The following is a 7,900-nucleotide window of genomic DNA, read 5'->3' as shown; positions in this document are numbered from 1 at the left end:
AAAAACCAAAAAAAAAAAAAAAAAAAAAGAGTTAACATGATAGATATTATGATCTGGGATTCATCAGTCATGGTGATAGGTATATTAAAAAATTACAAAAGTCTGGGCGGGACAGTGGTAGTGTATGCCTTTAATCCCAGCACTTGGGAGGCAGAGGCTGGTAGATCTCTGAGTTCAAGGCCAGCCTGGTCTGCAGGGCAAGTTCTAGTACATTCAGAGCTACGCAGAGAAACCCTCGGAAAAACAGATAGATAGATAGATAGATAGATAGATAGATAGATAGATAGATAGATAGATAGATAGATAGATAGGCAGACAGACAGACAGACAGACAGACAGACAGACAGACACTACAAAAGTCAAAATCCTGGGGGGAAAGAGGAGGGCGAAGTGGAAAAGGGCTTTCTATACTTCCTCTCAGCTTCCTTTTGAAAACGCAGTGAGCTAACACTAAGAGGAATGGGATCTTCAAGAGCTGCAGGGGCCAAGTTTTAAAAGATGAGAAGTTAATGAGGGATAACAGCTGCCGGGCTGGAATGTTGTCCAATAATGTACAGTTGGCATGCTCATGGGCTCTGAACATGCCAGTCCCTAGCACCAAAAAAAAAAAAAGAAGAATTAGAAGAAGAAAGAAAGGAAGAAAGAAAGAAAGAAAGAAAGAAAGAAAGAAAGAGAAAAAAACTGTAAGTTCCAGGCTGAGTCCCACATATCTGGAGAGACAGCTCCAACAGATTCATAAGCAAAAGCAGAGACAGTAGTCATCTGGTTTGTTCTGAAAGGTCAGCGTATTAAAAAGCAGTCTGAAGAAGTTCACTTTTTCAATACAGAAAAGCATACATTTGTAGAGGGAAAGAAACAGGCAAAAACTAAAGTTGAGGCAAGTCTAGTTCTAGATTTTGAGGATGAGAAAGAAAAATATGAAAAGCAATGTATAGTGCACCTTTACTATGAGCCAAGTATTGATCTAAACGCTGTCTAGTATTGATTTACTTTAAATCATCCTGAAGTTCCTATCAAGTCCATATTATTCCTAATCCCATTTAAAAAGATGTGGAGGCTCCAAAACCACAGAGAAACCCTGTCTCGAAAAACAAAAACAAACAAACAAAAAAAAAAAGATGTGGAAACTGACATCTGATTAAGATATCTACCATGACCAACAGCTACAAAGTGGAGAGTTGGAATTAAATTCCAGTCAAATGACAAAAAAAAAATCAACTACATTCCTTAAGAAACAAATCTCTGGACATTTCCTGTAAAACGGCAGGAAATACTATGAAAAAATAATTTGGGTATAGATGCAAGAAGTCTTGTCTAATGGCCAGTTCGCTTCCAAAGAGGAGCTGAGGCTCATGGGGGAAAGGCCTTAAGGAAAAGGTTTGGTGTCGGTGCTGTGGAGAGAACAGAGAAGACCAGGAAGTCCAAAAGTCAGAGGCAAAGGCAAGTTAATCCTGAAGCATAAATGCTGGGGTTCCTGCTAATTCTACCTTCACATCCTCGTTAGCATGTCAGGGATGGTTCTGGGCGCTGCAGAGACCAACATAAACAACTTCTCTCAAGGTGCTGGCTTGGCAAACAGCCCACGTCAGAGAGCATCTGACACCCGGAACAGCCCCTTCTCCACACTCACCGAGAGCTCGGGAGTAGGGAGCAAGGAGACACGAGTGGGGGAGGGGAGGAGCGCCCGGTAGACCCGGCGATGCTCCCTGTGCTCGCCCCAGCACCCTCCTCCACGCTCGCAAGGGCGGTCCCCTAGGCCGGCAGCCGGGGCGGAGGCCGGCGAGGCGCGCTGTAGCGCCCACAACCCAGGCCGTCCCGGACGACACCCCGCAGCCTCTCCCCGCCGCCCCGAGACAAGCCCCCCAGGAACTTACCCGGCCGGCCAGCCCAGCACAGCAGCCGCTTTCGGGACGCCAGGCGCTTCGCCGTCTCCACCAATCCCAGCCCGCAGGGAGGACGCTAGGGCGGGACCGAGCGCCGATAACCAATCAGATAAGACGCAAAGCACGTCTCAGCGCACACAGCCGGTTCCCGCCATTGAAGGCGGAAAAAAAAATTCCAGTTGGCGCCAAACTCCGATACTCTACTGTGGCACATAAGGGAAAGGGGCGGGCGTTAAGCATAGTGACAACTGGGCGGAACTGCTCCGCGGAAATGACATCACCAGAGCGGAAGTGGGACGGGGCTGGGGGAGACGCTAGTGAAAGGGAAAGTAAGGGTGGACGATTTTTTTTCCTTTTTTTTTTTATTACTTAAAAAAAAAAAAAACCAATCTAAATTCCCACTCCCACCCCTCCGACCCTAAGGGAGTGCCGTGCACCCCGCTCTGTGGAAAGTCCAAGGCCCTCCCTACTACGTCTAAGTTGAGCAAGGTTTACATCCAAAGAGAATAGGATCCCATGAAGCCGGTATATGCAAGTGTCACTATCAGTGGCCCTCAGTCTGCCGCAGTTGTCAACCCCCTTCAGAGGGGCTTGGTTGTTCCCATGCTTGTTCACTCCCAGTCCAATTGAAGTTGGTGAGCTACCATATTAGCTCAAGCAAACTGTCTGAGTGGATGACCCCTTTATGATCTTGAATTCCTTGCTCATACTCTCACTCCCTCCACTCTTCAACTGGATCTTGGGAGCTCAGTCCAGTGCTCCGATGTGGGTCATTGCCTCTGTTCCCATCTGTTGTTGGACGAAGGTTCTATGATGATATTTAAGATAATCGTCAGTCTGACTATAGGGTAAAATCAGTTCAGACACCCTCTCCTCTATTGCTTAGGGTCTCAGCTGGGTTACCCCTGTGGGTTCTTGGGCATTTTTCTAGAGTCAGGTTTCTTGCTAACTCCATAATGGCTCCCTCAATCAAGATATCTCTTTCCTTGCTCTCATATCTGTCCTTCCTCCATCTCGACCATCCCATTCCCTCAAGTTCTCCTCAACCCCCGTTCTCCCCTCCATATACTCCTCACCCCATGCTCCCAAATTTTTGTCTGATTCCCATTTCCAGGTGGGTCTATATATGTTTTCCTTTGGGTTCACCTTATTACTTAGTTTCTCTAGGATTCTGAGCTTTAAGCTCATTGCCCTTTGTTTATGACTAGTATAAGGGTGGACGATCTTAAGTGCTTTGGGCTGACTGCAAGTGAAGAAGGCTTAGTTCTTTATTCTGTAGATTGTGTCACCTGTGCTCTAGGCAGCGCTAAGTGCTGCTCCTTAGAAGCCATCTTGGATGGTAAATGTAGCATAGTTTTGGGAGTTTTAGGAAGGTGATATTAATTTAATGGGGTGGAAGAGGTTTATTATTATTATTGTTGTTGTTATTAAATATTTTTCATAAAGTGTATTATCGATTTTACCCTACTCCAACTCATCTCAGGTCCCACCTCCCTACCCACTGAACTTCACATTCTCTTTCTAAAAAAAAAGATGAAACAATAAATCAGTAATGCCAAATAAATAAAAAGCTAAAATAATTCACAACAAAACAAAGCCCACATATAAAAACATGGAATTCATTTTTTATTAGCTAACTATTCCTGGGTATGGAATCTGCCTCCCTCCCCCGCCAAGTTTCAGTCAATCACTGCATATTCCACCCATCACCTCTTGGACCTTCTGAGTCATTCTTCTCTTTCCCTCCTTGGGCCCTCATGGCTCCAGATCTTTCATTTACTGTTTCTAGAAATAAACCCAAATTACTTTGACCTACAGCCCTACCCTAAACCTTGCAACCCTCCTTCCTGTCCCTACCACCTCTGATACCTGCTCTTACTCTCGCCCAGAGGCTGTGGAGGCCTTATGCTCACCACCCTGGCCTGATCTCCTAGACCTCACAATCCCCAATTCACCCTCTTTGCTGATGAGAGCTCTCTTATAGACAGATCAGGACACTGCCAGTCACCTTCACTATAATGGTTGAAGCAACCCATCTGCTGGTGGAGACCTCTTCACAAAGACAAATTAATCGCCTTGACTAGACCACTCCAAATAAGTAAAGGTCAATGGGCTGACACCTATACCAACTCTAAATATGCCTTTTTAATAGCCCGTACCCATTCTGCTCTTTGGAAGGAAAGGGCTTCCTCACTACCAATGACACTCACCTTGTCAACAGATTCCTTTAGCCACGCTATTAGAGGCCATCCAGCTCTCCCCAGAGGCAGCCATAACTCACTCCAGAGACATCAGCCCTCCAAGGACCAAGTGACCTTAGGCAATGCCAGGGCTGACTCAGTAGCCCAGGGACTGGCCTCCAGCTCCACTGGATCTATGGGAAGTATTTTGTTTTTTTACTCCCTCCTATCAGTCCTGTTACCAACTAGAGGAGAGGAACAAACTCCTGAATAAAGGGATGTGAAGTTGGGAGGGTAGCCACAGCCCCTGGCATCCATCCCAGCCCCCCTAGCCTGGGAGTTGTATTGGTCTGGACTCCAAATCCCAGCATTCCAGGTCCACTCCCACAGGGTATTTAAGTGGGCTCCCACAGGAGAAACACGTGGTTCTGGGTTTATATGTGCTCCCCGCTTTCCTGTCCCCTGCCGTGCACTCGGCCACCCAAGAGCGTCTTACTTAATAAAACAATGGGCATTTTGATTCTGTTTGATTTGACCTAATTGGACTTTTTTGCATCGGCAGAGTTGCCCCTTATTATTTTTTCTTAACAGGGGACACACAGACAGAAGACGGATGATTCTACTTAAATAATTGCCTTATCTTCCCCCAGGATCAGGCACTCTTCATCATTTCAGACAGCCACCAAACCTCCCTGCCAGATGTGTATCAAGGCTAACCCACAGGGGACTCTCCAGATGTGCCATCCCTTGCATCAACTCCGAGGACACCAACCAGATGAAGATTGGGAGATTGACTTCACCCACATACCCACTCATAAAAAGGTTCCCTATCTCCTAACTCTTGTTGACACCTTTATAGGATGGATAGAGGCACTCCCTACCTCCAGGGAAACAGCGGATGTGATGGTTCAGGTACTCCTCGAACACACTGTCCCTCAGTTCAGTGTACCACATAGCATCCAAGTGGACAACAGCCCAGCTTTCACTTCCAGGGTCATTGAGCTTGTGTCTGAAGCCCTCAACATCTGAAAACTCCATATCCCCAACTGCACACAATTCTTGAGAAAGGTTGAGAGGGCTAACAGACTCATCAAACAACAATTCATAAAGCTTTCTCTCAAACCATTGCCCTTATCCACTCTGGGATATCCCATACTCTCCTACAGGCCTAATCCCTGTTATAGAGATTTGCATTGGTATGGATCTTGATTTATTAATATAAAATTAAGGTCAATTGTGTTATATGTATGTGTATTTCTGATCTTGATTAAGGTATTATGTTTGTATAGCTCATTCAAAATGTAGTGTATACCCAGCACTCGGTAGGCAGAGGCAGCCGGATCTCTGTGAGTTCGAGGCCAGCCTGGTCTAGAAGAGTTAGTTCCAGGACAGGAACCAAAAGCTATGGAGAAACCCTGTCTCAAAAATCAAAAACAAACAAACAAACAAAAATGTAGTGTATAATTAAGAAATATAAGTTAATAGATACTCATCTATAATAGTCAAGCTTGTAGTCATGTTAGTTAGGTTTTCTAGATATATAGATATATATTTCAGTTAGTTAGGTATTCCTCAAATCTTTTAGAGACCTTCAGAATATGGCATTTAAATGTTTTAAAAATTTAGGACTTTTCATGACAGTGACAGTGAGACACATCTGCTCCTGGCAGCACCAATCTACTTCAAGAGGAAGATGGGCATCGAAGAGGCTCCTTATGGAGTTTATTAGCCATCTGGGCAAGGAACTGCTCTTGCCTGAACTGCTGAACTAGACATGCAGGACCTGCAGAAAAATGACTGCTGAATTTGCCTAAAGGTGAGACTGTCCTTCGGGGTTCCTGCTTCATGAAAGAGTCTGCCAGACATTCTGCAGGACATATAAGAAAGTGACTGACAAACTGCCAATATAGGCAGAGCTGTCTTTGAAATTTCCTGCTTCATGGAAAAGTCTGCTGGATACTACAGGCCTGTAGGCTGAAGATGGATGCCCCAACGGTACAGAAGAACTTTGGGTGACTGTCCAGGCAGTAAGATGTCTCTGTCATTTCTAGAGTTTGGAAGTTGCTTATTTCTTGTTTGCCTAATATCCTTCTGGAGTCTTTGATGGAGACACACACATACACCACTTTGGAGCCATCTAGGATGCAGAGTCTGAGGGGACCCCTGGGGTGGTGTAGAACTAGTTTCTGCTAGTGCCATATCGCTCTTTACATTGTGGAATGTGTTCTTACACTGTCAGCTGCCCATCTCTTTCTCCAGTGGTGCAGGTGGGGCCTGTGCTTCAGGGGGGTCCCTTTTCCTCCAATTGGTGCGGGGGGGGGGTGCGGCTTAGATGGGCACTCTTCCTCCTGGTGCAGGTGGGGCCTGTGCTTCAGGGGGGTCCCTTTTCCTCCAATTGGTGCGGGGGGGGGGGGAGGACTGTGGGTGAGGTGGTTGCTCTTCTTCCAGGTGCAGGTGGAGCCATGCCTCTGGTGGTCTCTGATGCCACTCTGTGGCTTCTCAGGTGCAGGTAGGGCCAAGGCTATGGTGGTTGCTCTTCCAGGTGTAGATGAGGCCACGGTTCTGGTGGTTTCTTCTCCAGGTATAGGTGCAGTCAGGGTCCAGACCTTATAACTTTTGTATCATCATACAAAATTCCATACAATCCAAAATATTTTGGAGACCCGCTGTTGTCCTCTTATTCAAGAAAGGATATACAACAATAAGCAGAGGGCTCAGTAGGACTAAGAAACTATATAGCTGCTTTCTTAATTGTCTTATACCATGTGGTCATGCTAAGATGGCAAAGTCACATGGTATATACCCCTTAACCTTAGTAAAGATGGTTACCAACCATGTGGTTGATATCTAAAATAACTATAATATAGATTTGTTTTTCTATTTTTTTTTTTTTTGGTTTTTCGAGACAGGGTTTCTCTGTGGCTTTGGAGCCTGTCCTGGAACTAGCTCTGTAGACCAGGCTGGTCTCGAACTCACAGAGATCCGCCTGCCTCTGCCTCCCGAGTGCTGGGATTAAAGGCGTGCGCCACCACCGCCCGGCTGTTTTTCTATTTTTTAAATAGGAATTGAATCTGTTACATATGTATTATATTCTTAACAAGAGCTGAATCTTATATATAGTATGTTGTAGCAAATTAAGATTACCTGTATGTAGATCTCTCTCTCTCTCTCTCTCTCTCTCTCTCTCTCTCTCTCTCTCTCTCTCTGGCTTTTTGAGATTGTTTCTCTATGTATCCCCAGCTGCCCTGGAACTTACTCTGTAGACCAAGTTGGCCTCAAACTCAGAGATTTTGCCTCTGTTCCCACGCCCACCCCCACCCCCCCATGCTGGGATTAAAGGCATAAGCCACCACCGTCTAGCCCTAGGTTTTTATTGCTGGAACTAGCTCTGTAGACCAGGCTGGTCTCGAACTCACAGAGATCTGCCTGCCTCTGCCTCTCGAGTGCTGGGATTAAAGGTGTGCGCCACCATCGCCCGGCCCTAGGTTTTTAATTATAAACCTTTTGGTATAAGTTTGAAGCCAAATTTTGTTACAGATTTTTATAGGTTTTTAGAAATCATACCCAATGAACTTATAAATCTGGAGATAGAGTTAGAGAATTGTTTAAAGAGATTTTTTTTCCCTGAGAACAGAATGCAGAGATATTATAGATAAAAGATTTTTAAGAGTCAGAAGTAGAGGAAGTGTGGAACAGAGCTAGTTTAAACGTAAGAGATTTGGCATCATTTATGTGTGCTTTGGCAGTGGTTACGATTTGTGAGAATTTGGAAATCCAGTGTGCCAATTTTTGACCATTGATCTGTACTGAGGCCAAGTCGTCTGCAGTAAGACAACA

General features: G+C 45.4%; 1 protein-coding gene across 2 annotated transcripts in view; it reads right to left on the bottom strand.

Annotated features, from left to right (window-relative positions):
* Casp8ap2 (caspase 8 associated protein 2) overlaps positions 1–1,987 on the bottom strand; it is a 38,957-nt gene extending 36,970 nt beyond the window's left edge. The window contains exon 1 of one of the 2 annotated variants that reach the window (XM_013351929.2): positions 1,875–1,987. The gene's annotated coding sequence lies outside the window, so the exon portion shown is untranslated. Of the gene's footprint in view, positions 1–1,630; positions 1,662–1,874 lie in introns of those variants that run through there. The other variant, XM_026786763.1, reaches the window with a different exon arrangement.
* Positions 1,988–7,900: the final 5,913 nt, after the last annotated feature.

The sequence above is a fragment of the Microtus ochrogaster genome, linkage group LG5, assembly GCF_000317375.1.
Source record: "Microtus ochrogaster isolate Prairie Vole_2 linkage group LG5, MicOch1.0, whole genome shotgun sequence".
Lineage (NCBI taxonomy): Eukaryota > Metazoa > Chordata > Mammalia > Rodentia > Cricetidae > Microtus > Microtus ochrogaster.
This window is presented reverse-complemented; position numbering and strand designations above follow the sequence as displayed.